General features: G+C 44.3%; 1 protein-coding gene across 1 annotated transcript in view; it reads left to right on the forward strand.

Annotated features, from left to right (window-relative positions):
* DCC (DCC netrin 1 receptor) overlaps nucleotides 1–15,898 on the forward strand; it is a 593,999-nt gene that overhangs the window by 206,251 nt on the left and 371,850 nt on the right. The window lies entirely within an intron of this gene.

The following is a 15,898-nucleotide window of genomic DNA, read 5'->3' on the forward strand; positions in this document are numbered from 1 at the left end:
GTGAGGTGGACTGAGAACTGGCTGAATGGCAGAGCTCAGAGTGTTGTGATCAGCGGCACAGAGTCTAGTTGGAGGCCTGTAGCTAGCAGTGTCCCCCAGGGGTCAGGACTGGGTCCAGCCCTGTTCAACTTCTTCATCAGTGACCTGGATGAAGGGACCGAGTGCACCCTCATCAAGTTTGCTGACGATACAAAACTGGGAGGAGTGGCTGATACACCAGAGGGTTGTGCTGCCATTCAGAGGGACCTGGACAGGCTGGAGAGGTGGGCGGAGAGGAACCTCATGAAGTTCAACAAAGGCAAGCGCAGGGTCCTGCACCTGGGGAGGAATAACCCCATGCAGCAGTACAGTATGGGGGTTGACTTGCTGGAGAGCGGGCCCTGGGAGTGCTGGTGGAGACCAAGTTGACCATGAGGCAGCAATGTGGCCAAGAAGGCCAATGGTATCCTGGGGTGCATTAGGCAGAACATTGCCAGCAGGTCAAGGGAGGTGATCCTCCCCCTCTCCTCAGCCCTGGTGAGGCCCCATCTGGAGTGTGGTGTCCAGTTCCGGGCTCTCCAGTATGAGAGAAATGCGAAGCTACTGGAGCAAGTCCAGCGAAGGGCTACAAAGATGATTAGGGATCTGGAGCATCTCTCCTATGAGGCAAGGCTGAGAGAGCTTGGCCTGTTGAGCCTGGAGAAGAGAAGGCTGAGGGAGGATCTTATCAATGTGTACAAATATCTGAAGGGAGGGTATCAAGAGGATGGGGCCAGACTCTTCTCAGTGGTGCCCAGCGACAGGATGCGAGGCAACAGGCACAAACTGAAACACAGACAGTTCCATCTGAACACGAGGAAATACTTTTTCACTGTGAGGGTGACAGAGCACTGGAGCAGGTTGCCCAGAGAGGTTGTAGAGTCTCCTTCTCTGGAGATGTTTAAAACCTTCCTGGACGCGATCCTGTGCAATGGTGCTGTAGGTGACCCTGCTTGAGGAGGAATATTGGACTAGATGATCTCCAGAGGTCCCTTCCAACCTCAACTGTTCCATGATTCTGCATATACCTGCGTTATTTTCAGCAGCTATAGCATGTGATATGTTGGGAAGTGGATAACCTGCTTTACTGGGTGGGACGTGCCAGATCAGCCCCTCTCATCCTTCAGTGCAAACACAGCTCCTTCCTAACAAAAGCAGGAGAATACAATTTGTCCATGTATCACTAACATAACTGATATGTATTAGTTTCTTAGTTTTCTGGGACTTTTTTGGTTTTGGATGGTAGATTTAAATCACACCCACAACAGGCGCTGTTGATGTGTTTGTCTGTTATGTTGTCCTGATAAGGCTGACTAGTGTTTTTCACCTTCTTGATGCAAGTTATTGAGATTGATTGAAGCTCTGTGCTTGTCCTATCTAAAACACTATGTAATTAATGTTTCATTATGCTAATGCATGCAAATTCAGTAGTATGCATTTGATTGGGAGAGGAGAGAACAAAAAGGATTAAAGAGTTCACTCTAAAGTACAAATTAATTTATTGCATTACTAAATAGCCTCCAAGGAAGGAGGAATGCATTTAAGGAATGAACAAATATGAAAACAAAAAACCCCCTGTCTAAATGTTTTGTCTTTCTGAGAAGTGGCATCGTTCCGAGTGCTGCAGCGTGTGTTTGAGCAGTGTTGTTTATGCTATAGGCTGTTCTGAGCTATCATGTTCTTATATTCAGCGCAGAGTTATTCAGACTTTCTTCTTTTTTTCTTTTCCCTCTTGCTTCTTCCTCCATTCTCTTTTCCCAAAATACACTGGAACTTCCAAAAAATCAAACTCTGAAAATACTGGCTTTGATTTTGCTGCTTCTCTGTCTCTAGCACCAAATTCTTCCAAGGGATTTTCTTTTTCAACCATTGATATGCTCTTTTGTTGTTTTAGCTTAGTCTCTCACTCTTCATTATCTTTTCATCCTTTTCTTTATTCTTTGTCTCACCTGACTTTTCCTTCACATGTATTTCCATGTCCTTTCCTGCTGTTTCCCTCCCTTGCCCTTTCATTGGAGTATGCATGTCTCTTCCTGTTGGCTCATCTCTTTTTTGCTGAGACCTCTAACAAAGACTGGTAGAAATCTGCATCTTGCCAAATCTGTGGGCTTTTTCTTGATTACATCCTACTCGGCTGCCCCCTTCTAGCCCCTTTCTGCTTGGCTTGGATTCTATGCTGATCGAACAGACTTCAGCTGCTTATTTCATTTCCTGCCTCTACAGTAATGCCCCCCAAATTCTCTTCTCATCTTAGTTTTGCTTTATTTAGTCCCACGTCTGTAGCTACCTCTCAGATGTCTCTTCTGCATTTTCTTCTGGTTGAGAGCTACCCCAGTGCGGCCTGGCCATGTTCCTTGGACTTGGTTGGAATAAAGGTGTGAGAATGGAGATGTGTAGTGGGGGACAGCCTCTGGCACGGAGAAAGAACTTGGTATAGTCAGTGCTGTTGGAAAGCACGGGGTCTGCTCTGTTAGAATCAGCTCTGTCATCCCTACTGCCGTCGCAGGTAGGATAAATATGCTTAAGCTGTGAATGGTGAAGTGCATTTACAGGAAACGGCAGGCTGAAATATTYCCAGAGGAAGAAGCCCAGAGTTTGGAGGGTTGCACAGTAGGTCTCTTTGGGACTTGAGAGAGGATGCTGGTAGGCAGCTTTTGACGTACCTTAACTATAAGTCTTACTGTAAAAGAAGAGAGAAAGGAAGGCCTCTTTTGGAAAGAATACAAAACTCATCTAGGTGCAAGTCCCAAGTGGAGGTATAGGGGGAATGAGGAAAAGAGAAACGTGAGCCCTGGCACTGACCTAAAAGTCTCTGATGTCAATGGGAGTTTCCAGCAACTCAGCTGAGCTTGGAGTAATTCTGCTTGTAAAAAGGATGGAGCTACAGTGATTACAAGGATTGCTGTTCATCATATTTATTGGGCCTTGGAAGTAGCACAGGCAGTTGAGGCAGGAGAAAGAGGCAAGAGAACAGAAAAATAGGTACAGAACTTGCTAAGTACAGAACCCTCCTACAGCTGTTGTCAAATCCATGTGGTGCCTGTCCTTTGGGATCCAAGGACAGGATGTGGCCATTCGGGTGTGTCAACGCAGTGCTTGAATCTGCAAAGTRGCACTAGGAGACTGGAAAACAAAACCACCTGTGCAATCGTGACTTTGGGGTTGTGTGCAGGATATTAAAAGATAAAACACTGAAATATCAAAACCAGCCAGTTTTTCAGTCTGTACTAGAATTCCATCCAAGGATTTTCAGCAAACTGCCTATGGTTTGCCAGACTGCTTGATGAAATTAGTCATATTTTTTTCTCCTTAAGGAAATACAGTTTGTACTCTAGAAAGCACAATGATAAGGAAATTGCTTTGCGCCATGTTAAGGTTTTGTGTTTTGGGGGGGGGGGGGGGAGGGGGTGGTGGTGAGAGTAGAGACAACCTTTAATAAAGTCTAATATAAGTTACCTTTGAGGTATAAAGAGTGTGACTGAAACATAGGAAATTATGATAATCTAAAAATGAAGGTTGAAGAATAAGTTGATGTCCAAAGACTTCTGTTGCAGGCTGAAATCTTCATAAAGCATATATCAGCTTGATGTGGGGGTCTTGCACCCCGAGCAAAAAGCTGCGCAGTGGGAGCTTGCTTTCCTTTTGAAGTCTCCATGCATTATTAAGAATGAAGTGTGCACAAATCCACACAATTATAAAGCTGTATTTTTTCACCTGGGTTTTTCTGGCATGTTCAAATTACTCTACTGTTGATCTCCTGGTTTGTTTTCCTCAATAAAAATGCAATCTTAAAGTATCCCTGATTCCACAATGTATTTCAGTAATCTTTTAAGTGGGCAGTGACTCGTTAAAACTTTGAGCTTTGTTACCTTCCTACACTGTACACAGAGTAGGAAGAAATACAGGAGCTGGCAGTGTGTAGCACATGGTAGGGAGAAACATTAATCATTGGTGTATTTTTAAACCTTACGGCTGTAGCAGTGTGTGTATATATGCAATGGTACACCTAAGGAGGCTGGTTACTGAAGGCAGGGACCGGAGGCTTTGTCACCACCTGCGGTAGCGACTCTGCTGCAACGCGAGTCCCCTTGCCCTTCTGGAAGGGCAGCGCTGGCGTGTGTTGGGTAGGAGCTATTTGCACTCGGGGCTTTTTATGGCTAGCCTTGAGAAGGTAGAAGGGAAAATGGCTAGGGCTGGACCGATCCTGCCAGGTCTGGGATTGCCTGTAGCACAGATGTCACTGGTCTGRAGCATTCTTTGGGCTCCTAGGAGATGTAAAAGCTGGTGAGACTCCCAAGTTCTGTCATGCCCTTTGAATAACCTTCTATTTTGTTTGATCCTACTGTCTTCTAAGTACTATCTCCAACCTACTTAATCATTCAGTATGCAGAGTCTGTATTTAACTGGTGAGCGTGTTCAGAGCAACCTGTGATGAGATGCTATTTTCTGAGGCTGGGAAGATGGTTACAGACAGTTAATGGAAGGGTGTATGCTCCTTTTTTTTCTATCAAAAGCACCTATTTCTGTTCCTCTAAGCTGCTTTTCCTTTGGGATGTTAGTGTTGTTGTAGAGGTTGGTGCTTTCCTTGTTTCAAGTCTCCACCACAAAGCCCCATAGATACAACACAGCCTTGCCATTTCAAGGTTAATGGCCACACCACAGCTAGGAACTGAAAGAGGATGGAGTTGACTTTTCAGGCCTGTTCTACAGGGCCATGCTCAGCTGGGCCTTTGAAAGGACTGGTTCAGAAAACGGTCCATTTCTGATAAACAGACTTGATGTGGTGTGCCTTAGATGTGTGCTTAACAATTGTAAGAGTAATTTCCTCCACAGTTAGAAAGACAGAAAATATCTGCCTGGGGAGATCAATGAAACCAGCTATACTCTGATGCTTCGAAGTACCTTGAGGAAACAAACTTAACACAGCCTTTTTCCTCCCGGAGTTTTCTAGTACTTAGGTTTTCAGTTAGCACATAGTTTTTAAAAAGTATATGGGATTATTCAAAATCATAACTTCTTAATTGGAAATACTGCTTTTAGATACCTCAAAACTTTGCTGTTCTCCAGGACTTTGCAAGTTGTCAGTGCTTTTACATCTCCTTAATCTTGAAAATAGCATTAAATCTAATATACGGGAGCTTTAAAATGGAAAATACCCACAATGTTGTGTTTCTGTCTGCAGATATAGTGTGTGCATGGTTTTTTTTTTTGTACCTTTTCCCCATAGAACAACTTTGTGCAAATTGGCAAGTATAAGTAAGTACTGGTTATCTTGAGGTTTGGATGTGCCAGGAGTGAAATATAAGGAAAAAATGGGAATCCCACCAAATAACATGCTTTAATTATGTGATCAGAAAATCATCCCCCCCCCCCCAAAAAAAAAAAAAAAAAAAGGTAGAAAAAACACACCAGCAAGTCAGTGCAATTAACCATGCAGCAGTCTTCTCTGGGTGTTCGAAGTGAAAATTCAACTTGCTGCCGCCTTCGCTGTAAGCAAACGCCAGCCTGTGTTTGTCTGGCACAGATAGTTAGCTCATGGTTATGCTGCCCTTGTTGAGTCCAGATGATCACAGAATCACAGAATGGTTGATGTTGGAAGGGACCTCTAGAGATCATCTAGTCCAACCCTCCTGCTCAAGCAGGGTCACCTAGAGCAAGTTGCACAGGATTGCGTCCAGGCGGGTTTTGAGTATCTCCAGAGAAGGAGACTGCACAGCCTCTCTGGGCAACCTGTTCCAGTGCTCTGTCACCCTCACAGTGAAGAACTTTTTCCTCATGTTCAGATGGAACTGTCTGTGTTTCAGTTTGTGCCTGTTGCCTCGCATCCTGTCGCTGGGCACCACTGAGAAGAGTCTGGCCCCATCCTCTTGACACCCTCCCTTCAGATATTTATAAACATTGATAAGATCCTCCCTCAGCCTTCTCTTCTCCAGGCTCCACAGGCCCAGCTCTCAGCCTTTCCTCATAGGAGAGATGCTCCAGTCCCCTAATCATCTTCGTAGCCCTTTGCTGGACTTGCTCCAGTAGTGCCACATCCCTCTTGTACTGGGGAGCCCAGAACTGGACACAGGACTCCAGATGTGGCCTCACCAGGGCTGAGGAGAGGGGGAGGATCACCTCCCTCGACTTACTGGCAACGCTCTGCCTAATGCACCCCAGGATACCACTGGCCTTCTTGGCCACAAGGGCACATTGCTGCCTCATGGTCAACTTGGTGTCCACCAGCACTCCCAGGTCCTTCTCTGTAGAGCTGCTCTCCAGCAGGTCAACCCCCAACCTGTACTGCTGCATGGGGTTATTCCTCCCTAGGTGCAGGACTCTGCACTTGCCTTTGTTGAACTTCATGAGGTTCCTCTCCGCCCACCTCTCCAGCCTGTCCAGGTTCCTCCAAGTGGCAGCACAGCCCTCTGGTGTATCRGCCACTCCTCCCAGTTTTGTATCGTCAGCAAACTTGATGAGGGTGCACTCTGTGCCTTCATCCAGGTCACTGATGAAGAAGTTGAACAAGACTGGACCCAGTCCTGACCCCTGGGGGACTCCACTAGCTACAGGCCTCCAGCTAGACTCTGCACTGCTGATCACAACTCTGAGCTCTGCCATTCAGCCAGTTCTCAATCCACCTCACTGTCCACCCATTTAAACCACACTTCCTGAGCTTGTCTATGAGGATGTTATGGGAGACAGTGTCGAAAGCCTTGCTGAAGTCAAGGTAGACAACATCCACTGCTSTCCCTTCATCTACCCAGGCAGTGATTCTATCATAGAAGGCTATCAGATTGGTTAGGCATAATTTCCCCTTGGTGAAGCCATGCTGACTGCTCCTGATCACCTTTTTATCCTTCATATGCTTGGAAAAGGTATCCAGGATGAGCTGCTCCATCACTTTTTGAGGGACTGAGGTGAGRCTGACTGGCCTGTAGTTCCCTGGGTCCTCCTTCTTGCCCTTTTTGAAGACTGGAGTGACGCGGTGAGTTCCTCTCCATGCTTCTGGAAAGTAGTTTCCACATGACATTAACTGGTGCTCTGCACTTCTGCTTCCAGCAGGATCAGCCCCAGGCTTTGATGCCAATTACAGATCCCACCTCAGCTGAGCCATGCATCTGCATATGAAGCCTCATAGTCTTTTCTCCCATGCTGCTGCCATTCTGCTCCCTGCTGCCTTCTTTATTTCCTTGCCTTACTCCCTCTCCCACCACTGGAAGCTCGATTATGCATTTTTTTGCTTGCTTTACTCATTCTTCCACCTACCTGTTCCTGAGTGCTTGTATCCCTGGCCTTTTTCTGTCACCTTCCTAAAGTACATCCCCTTACTGATTCCTTATCTTGGTCCTTCTTCATGATGTCAGGAGGATGTGCAGGGCCAACATTTGGAGAACCAGCAAGACAATGCGTCTTTTCTCACTTGAAACCACTCTATTTCCCACTAGAAGAAGGGGYCACCTTAAATTATAGACGCTTTACGTCCCAGCATAGCTGAATGCTACTGTTGAATCCTTCCACTGCAGGAAGCAAGCCTCTGTGGCAATACTGTGCGGCAGGGTCCCTTCGTTAGGAGAGAAGGGCTCTGTGGCTGTTAGAGTTCCTTAACGAGCAAGTTTTTCTTCAGCTGATTTTACTTTTCATCTGATGTTCAGTCAGAATACAGAAATAAGTGGCTGACATGAACAGCCTTCTTAAAGAGGAAAGATTCTGTTTTTATCCCACTATGGAAAAAATATTAAAAACAAACAGGAGAAACTGGATTATTTACTGTTTTACGGTCACAGAAACACCATTTTTGTTACTTTTGGAGAGACTGAAAACCATTTGGCAGCAGAGTAGGTGGCTGCAAGTTTTTGTGCTCAGTGGGAGGGTGCACGTTTGGCCCGTTTGCTTAGATCTTGTAAATAAACTGTCAGATTATTGTAGAATGAATCTATTTCCTCTTTGAAAGCCCTCCAGAAAAGGAGAATACTTTATTTCTTGTGGACTATCATAATCATCCCTAGTACAGTCAGTCAAGTCAGAGGAATGATTTTGGCAGGGTGTAATCTTTTATCTTGGAGTGAAAAGATTTGACAGCCATTCTGCATGAGCAGTGATAGCTGCTGTTGCGCTCTGAGTTTTGGGAATGGTAGCTTCTTCTGGGCCCCTCTTCCTGTGTGATGAGTATCTCAGTAGGAAGCACTTAAGTAGGTTATGGCTGGGCAGCACCTAGGTGTGGGAGAAAGCCTAGGGATGACTTATGCCCTGGAAAAATGACTGTTTCAACTGAAGCTGCCCTTTTTAGTTGGGATAGAAAACCTGTGTACTGCTGGGGGTGCCTTAACAACCCTTCTGACTAGTAGTTGCTGCTAGAGGTTCTGGCAAGTTTTGATGAGAAGAGATGGGTGCATCCTGCTGTGAGCAAATCTCAGTTCTCCTCCAGTATTACCTCTGTCATTCAGTATAGCCAAATATGTTTGGGTCAAGTAAGCTTTTATGCAGGCTGCCAAACGACTCTGGCTGTCCAGGGCAAAGAGCATGGAAATGGTCTGCCTTCACCTGATGCTCTCAGATGATTGCAGCTCAGAGGATCTATGGACAGCTTTGTCTCTTCTGGAGACTGCTGTAGACCAAACTTCAGGGAGTGCATGAGCAAAGTAAGCAAACTGTGGGCGAGTGTCGGTACTTGCTCAGATAGTTTTATGTAGTCTAGGTGATGTCATCTCTCCCTCAACCAGATTAACTGCAGGTTGCTGCCAAAAGATGTGGCTTCTTTTCTCTCCTCGTGCCCCCATCCCCCAGATAGTTGTGTGCACTTGCCCTCTGCCTTGTGTTCTGTGGCTCAGCTGCAAGGGATCTGATCTGACTGAAGAGGTGTTTTCTTATGTAGATCAGTAGGGCAGATCGACTCCTTTCTGCTTGCTGGAGCTAAAGGGAGGGAAGCCATGAGTGTACAGCTGGGGCACCTGGGAGGGAAGGATGGTCCCTTTTGCTGCARTGTGGTCTTAGATGAGCTTAAGTCAACCACAGAGCTGTTCTCTGAATTGATCAGCTCTCCCAGTTACCCTTGCTGGGAAAGGAGACAAAGCCAATAAATAGTGCTTCTGAGGACGTCAGTCCTCAAGGGGTAGTGGAAAGGAGCATCTGCTTTTATGTGCTCTAATCTCTTTTATCCCATCAGTGTTCTTCTAATGTCCTTAGCCTGACTAGATCTGAGCACTTGGAGTGTATAAGGTGATGTGACAAATGCATCTGTTGCATAAGGTTCATCATTCTTTGTTTGCTGAGGAGAACTGCATGTGAAACTGAGCTGGTTTGGTTTGGTGAGGGTGTCATTATTTTTATATGACCGTGGTTTTTCACTAGGGGGGTGCCTTGACTATGGAACCCAGATGATGAGGATGGTCATTGCTGTCTRTGGGGTTCTGTTCAGTGGTCTCAGACTGGACCCTGATAAAGCCCTTTTCTAGGTGTTACTCATCAGTTGCACTCAAGTTCTCTGTAACTGATGTTTTAGGCGCTCTGGGTATAAGCAGCAGAGTGCTTTGAAGGCACAATCCTGAGTGATAACTCGTCTAAGAACCTGACCTGATTTTTAAGTYGAGTTGAGGCTTTCATGTAAAAATCAGACATTCAGTCATTATGTGTTCTTAATGATTCAATGAATATGGAAGAGTTTGTAACGGAATTGTCACTATAAACATTTTTACCTCAGTACAGTCCAAAATACTGTGATAAGACTTTTTAAAAATTTATTTATTTGGAACATCAGGACAAAGTCCTATACGTGTTCAGTTTTGTATAAGAATTGAGCTGTGCTTCCAGGTACCAAATGCTTTTGTGTTATATTGTAAATTTCTTGGAGCGGGAATTTTATTTCCACATCTTAACATAAAATGCAGACATGAGGCTAGGTTTTCAAAGTTTCATAGAGCTGAAATGAAATATTCAGCATGCCAGTAGGCATGTTATAAGGTATAAAAGCGTTAAAACAAGACTTCTTCTAATATATATTAAGCTTTGTATTAATGTATTTGTGCAAACAGATAAAACTGTACCAAGTTCTGCTGCATTGTCTGCATCACACAGAAACGTGGATAAATGTTTATTGGCCTGACCACTCAGCTAATTTCATGTAGACTCTATAGAAGAAATATCCTCTGAGAAAATGCATACTCTGAGTGTCCATAAACACACTTCATTCTAATAGACTTAGTTCAGCTACAATGCTCTGCTACCAGATTTCAGCTAGACCGGGGGGGTATTTCTGTATTCACAGATTTCAAATGGTCTGTGTGCAAAAGTCTTGCTACTTCATGTTTATTTGAAAAAGAAGAAAGCTCCAGGGGTGGCCTGGTCAAATGCTTTTGCAACTGTGACATCTCTTCCCTCTCTATAATGGAAGCAAGCGATGCAGAACATGAAGGGGGGGGACCCAAACCCACCCCAACAGATTACAATTCACGAAGCCAGAACAGGAAGTGGAGGATTCAAAGCAAGAGCCCGATTAAGAAGTACATCAGAGATACCTTTCAAATGTTAATTTTGTCTGTGGCCTGGAGAAYGATAACCTTGAAGCTACTCTGATGTTAACTGTCAGGGTGGGAAACCCATTAGTTTAATTCCTATATCACATAGCAGGTCATCGCATAGGATAATGTCTTGGCTGCTAAAGCAGCAAGGGACCAAAGATGGGGTTTTTCAGCCTCAAGTTTTTCCCTCTCCTTTATTTGGCTAAAGTGCGCATGGGCAATTGTCAAGGGYGCTCTCCTTGACCTCAGAGCTTCAGATCTCCCAGGCAGTGCTACAGGCTTGTTTGATGATATGGATGTGCTCAGAATCGCTGACATGGTTGCTTTGTGCAGGAGGTGTTTAATCTTTACAACACTTCTATTCAAGTTCAAGTTTGTAGTTAAGCCATAGATCTCATAAATCTGTATTCACAGTCTTTCTGTGAACACTGTAATAAGAGGGAAAAGGAAGCAATAAGGTGGCCTAGACCCATCACTTTCACCAGTCTCAGCTTTGCAGAACTTTTAATTTCCTTTAAGTCTCAGTTTTCTTTGAACATATTGTTACTAAAGGCAATCGGTGACACTATGAGTGTTGGACCTGAAATAATATCTGTGTATGCATGCGACAGGTGAATGTATTTGCTGCAACAGATAAAGCARTTATAACAGCACTCCCATCTGTTGTTCGGACTCTTAATGCCTTTGAGAGGCAAAGAGTCTGGAAGCCAGTCCCAGGAAAGGCAAGCTGTCCTGAGACAGCTCAGTGACTTCCTTACTATGGTGCAGATATTATCCATAGTAGTTAACATTTCTTTACGTAGGTTGTTTTTTCTGAGCCATGTTGGTGAACATCAAAATTGGAGCAGAGCAGGAATGTTACTAACTGTATTCTCCGCATCTTGGTGACTGTTAATGATCATTGTTTTATCTAAACTTTAGTAAGGCTTTTTGGCACAGTCTCCCATAACATCCTCATAGACATGCTGTTGAAGCGTGAGCTAGGTAAGTGGACAGTGAGTTGGACTGAAAACTGGCTGAACTGTTGGGCTCAAAGGGTTGTGATCAGCAGCACAAGGTCCAGCTGGAGGCCAGTCACTAGTGGTGTCCCACAGGAGCGGATACTGTGGCCAGTACGATTTAACATCTTTATTAATGACCTGGATGGTGGGACCAAATGCACCCTTGGCAAGTTTGTARATGATACAAAACTGGGAGGAGCAGCTGATCCGGTGAGGGTTGCACTGCCATTCAGAGTGACCTTGACAGTCTGGAGAATTGGGCAGAGAGGAACCACATAAGGTTCAACCAAGAGAAGTGCAGAGTCCTGCACCTGGGGAGGAATAACCCCATGCACTGAGACAGACTATTCTTTATTCATAACCTTTTAGCTGTTCAGCTTCTTGGAGCTCTGAGGGATTGCAAGTCAGTACAGATGAAAAATTAAGGACATTAGTGAAAATGGCAGGTGAAGGCAGGGATTCAGTCCCACTGCGAGTGAAACTGAAACAGAAGAGACAAGCATGTTTTACAGCAAGTTTTAAAAGAGCTTTTTAATCTCTTAATTCTCCTGCCTGGCTGTTTGCTTTCTTCTTCACTCCTTGCCTTCTGTTTCAGGTGAGCTATTGCAATGAGGTTTAAGTTGTGAGTTTAGTAGCTGGCTCTTAAAAATGAGTTTCCTACCCCACTTCTTTTGAAAATGGCAAAGTAGCTTATAGTTATACCGCACACAATGGTAAAGAAGCTGCCCAAGGACTAGGAGAGATATTAAAGCTGCTTCCCCCCCCTCACATTTTCAGTTATGAAAAATAAATTACAAAGCTGTGTAGTAGGTAGCTGGAGAGGCAGTTTTCTGTCTGGGCTCTGCCATGTAACTCTGACTTTAGGCTGGAGTCCGAAAGGCTGCTYCTGCCTCCTTCAGTGCCACTGGGGGTTTCACCTCTGGTTTCCACTGTGTAGGAATGGAGGCACTGAGTGTTTTGGAGGCAGAACTCCTGTTTTTGGAGAACTTGAAGAGAGAAAGCACGTTGTAGTGAATGTCTTGGGAGAAAAGACTTCTCTAAGCTGGAGTTTTCTGTAGCTCTGCTTCATTTTGAGTTCTCGGAGCCAAGGGATTTTAGGCAGTAGGAACCCAGCAAGATCTACAGAACAAGCTTCAGTAGGAGCCAGCTGTTCTTCCATGCTTACTGAGTTGGCTTACCCTGGTGTAAAAGCAACATAGGTGGTGTTTGGTTTGGACTTGAGCATGGAGTGAGGTCCTGAGTTTGAGTTGTGTATTTTTTTTACTTCTCTTCTCTCTCCTCCTTAAATGGTATAGATATTACATAGGAGACAGTGGGAAATGCTGTTGAACTGTGATTTTAGTACTTGCGCCTCAACAGAAATGTGCTATTAAGGAAAGTTACTGCAGAAGTTGCAATTGGTTGTGTTCTCCAAAATGTTTTAGGAGTTTTCCCAGGCCCTTTGGTGTTTTTTCCTCCCCAGGTATGTGCATGTGTGTGTCTGTGTATGCACAGACACCCCTCTCCCCCTTTCTTAGTGCGTATACAATGTATACAGAAATCTGCACTGAGAAATTGCACTCCCCCGGAGGAGACCCAGTAGTAAGAAACTAACTAAGCATTTTTTTGAGGAAAGCTTATTTTAATAGTCCTCTAGAAATAGGTCTATGTCTTATGGCCACTTGTCTTCTACAACAGCTAGAACTTGCATCTGCCTGGTTAGGGCATGGGCTATGCACTACTTCTTAAACTGCAATATCTCAGTTTGGTTTTAGTGTAAGTAAAGCAGTAATGCTTCAGTCTAAAACTTAATTTGAGGAAGGAATTTCTAGTTTCTTCAGGTGATAGTTCTTAGTTTGATGCTTACAGAAGGAGGATGCGGAGGTGTGCTGCAATCTGGCCTGCTCAAGTCTGGGATTTCTGTCCCTTAATTCAACACAGGCTGAATTTGTTGATCCCATGTTATACCATGAAGTTACTTGCACGGTGTTTCCAGGTGTTTAGGTAGGTTTATATATTAGGTGTGATGTATGCCGCCTTATAAACCTGTCTAGAGGAGTCAGGTTTAGTATTTGTTGCTGGGGCTACAAGTTCAGGAGGAAAATCTTGTTGAAGTAGGAGTGCAATATAATGGCCCAGTCTGGAAAGCTCTCCAGACTGCTTTGATTTCAGGTCTAACACTGCAGCTGGTTTTTCACTGAGCCAGTACTTCAGATACTAATAGGCACCAGTGGGATTTTCAAATGCTTTTTTACCTTTCTCTTTCAGCACCTAAACACTGCAAAAACTTGGCCATTAGATTCTGAGCCTTCCTAGACTTCCAAGTAATATTTTTCTGAAAATACATGGTCATTTTCTCACGTTTCTAAGATGTCACTATTACTTCTATCTGCAGGAACAGTATTTCCAAGAAGACTTGAATTTCTTCACATGCAGAAAGCTTTCCAGGTTATTCGTGCTGTTAGGTTCCTTGTAGTAAAGCAATTTAGGCTAAATATGGCTTTTSCAAAGGATGTGAATAGCTGAAATTGCAGCTGAACTGCAAGGGTAATTGCATGGAAAAAAAGTCAATCTTTGTTTAACTTCTGTAACTTCTGTATTTGTTGCACTGGAAACTGTTGTAACCCCATTTCTTCTGGAGAAGTGGATTATTTACTTGTGATAATAGCCACACAAAATCATTAACATGCTGTCATAAACAGCTGTGTTAAGCTGTATTATATGTATTGGTGACATAAATAAAACGTCCAACAAGAAGCTGTTTAAATCAGCTGTTTGCTGATTTGCAAACAGAACACAGTTGCCTTTGGGAGAATGGCAAGGAACACATGTTTTTAAAATAATTACTCTTTTGTGCATTGTAAACATCTCTATACTATTACAAATCTTTTACGGCAGGAAAGTTCTGTGCTCATGTGCAGCTTTTGGGCCTCATTTTGATGTTGCTTGTTCCATTAACTGAAATCAGAACATTAAGGCGGATGAGAGAGAAATCAGGATGTGACTCTCCTAGCTTTTATTAGACGCTACCTTGTAGTGTCAGTTTGGGTTGTATGATGCTATGGATTTCCTTGCTGAAATAAGTTATGCTACGAGTTGCTTCCAACTCTTACTTTCTCTTTGGCTCAACACTTACTAATTTTTGAAGCCCTCTTTTGTTTACATGCTTTAAAGCAAAATGTGGTATCTGACTACTTGAATAATTACTTTATAGATGAAACTAAATACTTGGCAATAAAATTCCTATCTGTAAAGAAGATGCCAGATAGCTATTTGTGCATTGTTGTGTATATTCATTAGGAAGTTTCGGCTTGGGATGTGAAATAGAAAAGTAGTTGTTATTTTTATTGGAGACTACAAGCATCTTAAATCTCTTAATCTGATAAATTTGCATGTTTTCATTTGCTCTGAAGAAATAAAAGAAGAGTTCATTTGATGAAAAGCATCAGCCGTTTTCACGTTCATGTACAGCTGTATCTACGGCATGCCCTGAGCGATGCTGTAGCTAGTGCTGAGTGTGGTGCCGGTTGGGGATCCGCCTGTCCGCCTGGGAAGCAGAGCTGGGCCAGGCAGCGCTGCGAGAGCCTGCAGAGCCCTCGGAGGCGGTCGCTGGGCTGCGCAGGGCGGCACAGGCAAGCCTGGGACCTGGCAGAGACTTTAACCGTGATTCATGGCAACTGGAGCCTGAAACTTTCTTGCCCCAAGAACGATCATTGACACTTGCAAAGAGGGTGTGGGGGTAGTTGTCTAATCAGAATACGAGCTGCATGTCCTTTGCCTGGCTATATATTATTAGAAAATGTTTGATGCAGCAGAGAAAAAGGACCATTTTCTGTCATTTGAGGTTGTGCCTTAGATGCTATTGCAGCCACCTGTTCTTAAGCACTTTAATGACTTCCTACTCTGCAGCAGAAAAGAGTAACCTCATATAGGATAAAGAAAGGTTAACGCCAGTTCTGCTTTGCGCACCTCTCTGCCTTTACGTTCCCATTTATCTCCTACCTGTGCAAAGCTGGTGGGTGTCCCATTACCAGYGTGATGCTTCAGACTGTTTCTTCCGGATTCATGCAGCAGGTGGAAACCTGGGGTTGCCAGTGCTGCGGTGGCGCCGAAACGGTGCTCGCGGCGTCGGCACTCAGATCTCTGCCTCCTTCGTCTTCCCTCTGCGTAGGTGTTCCTCTTGCTACCTAGTAGAAAGCAGTGGCCAGGCAGCTTGGTAGCGATAAGGCGGCTGTTCTAGGGAGGTGGAAGGAGCACCACAGGCTTTGAGGTTTTGATGTTGTTTCTGAAAGATGGTAGGACTGTCTACTTGTATGCTCTCTTCCCTGTGGTAGTAATAGTAAAGAAAGACAGGCCCAACACTTTTCATACCTCCTATACCAAAATGTAGCTCCATGTGCATGC

The sequence above is a fragment of the Apteryx rowi genome, unplaced genomic scaffold, assembly GCF_003343035.1.
Source record: "Apteryx rowi isolate R43461 unplaced genomic scaffold, aptRow1 scaffold_95, whole genome shotgun sequence".
Taxonomy (NCBI): Eukaryota; Metazoa; Chordata; class Aves; order Apterygiformes; family Apterygidae; genus Apteryx; species Apteryx rowi.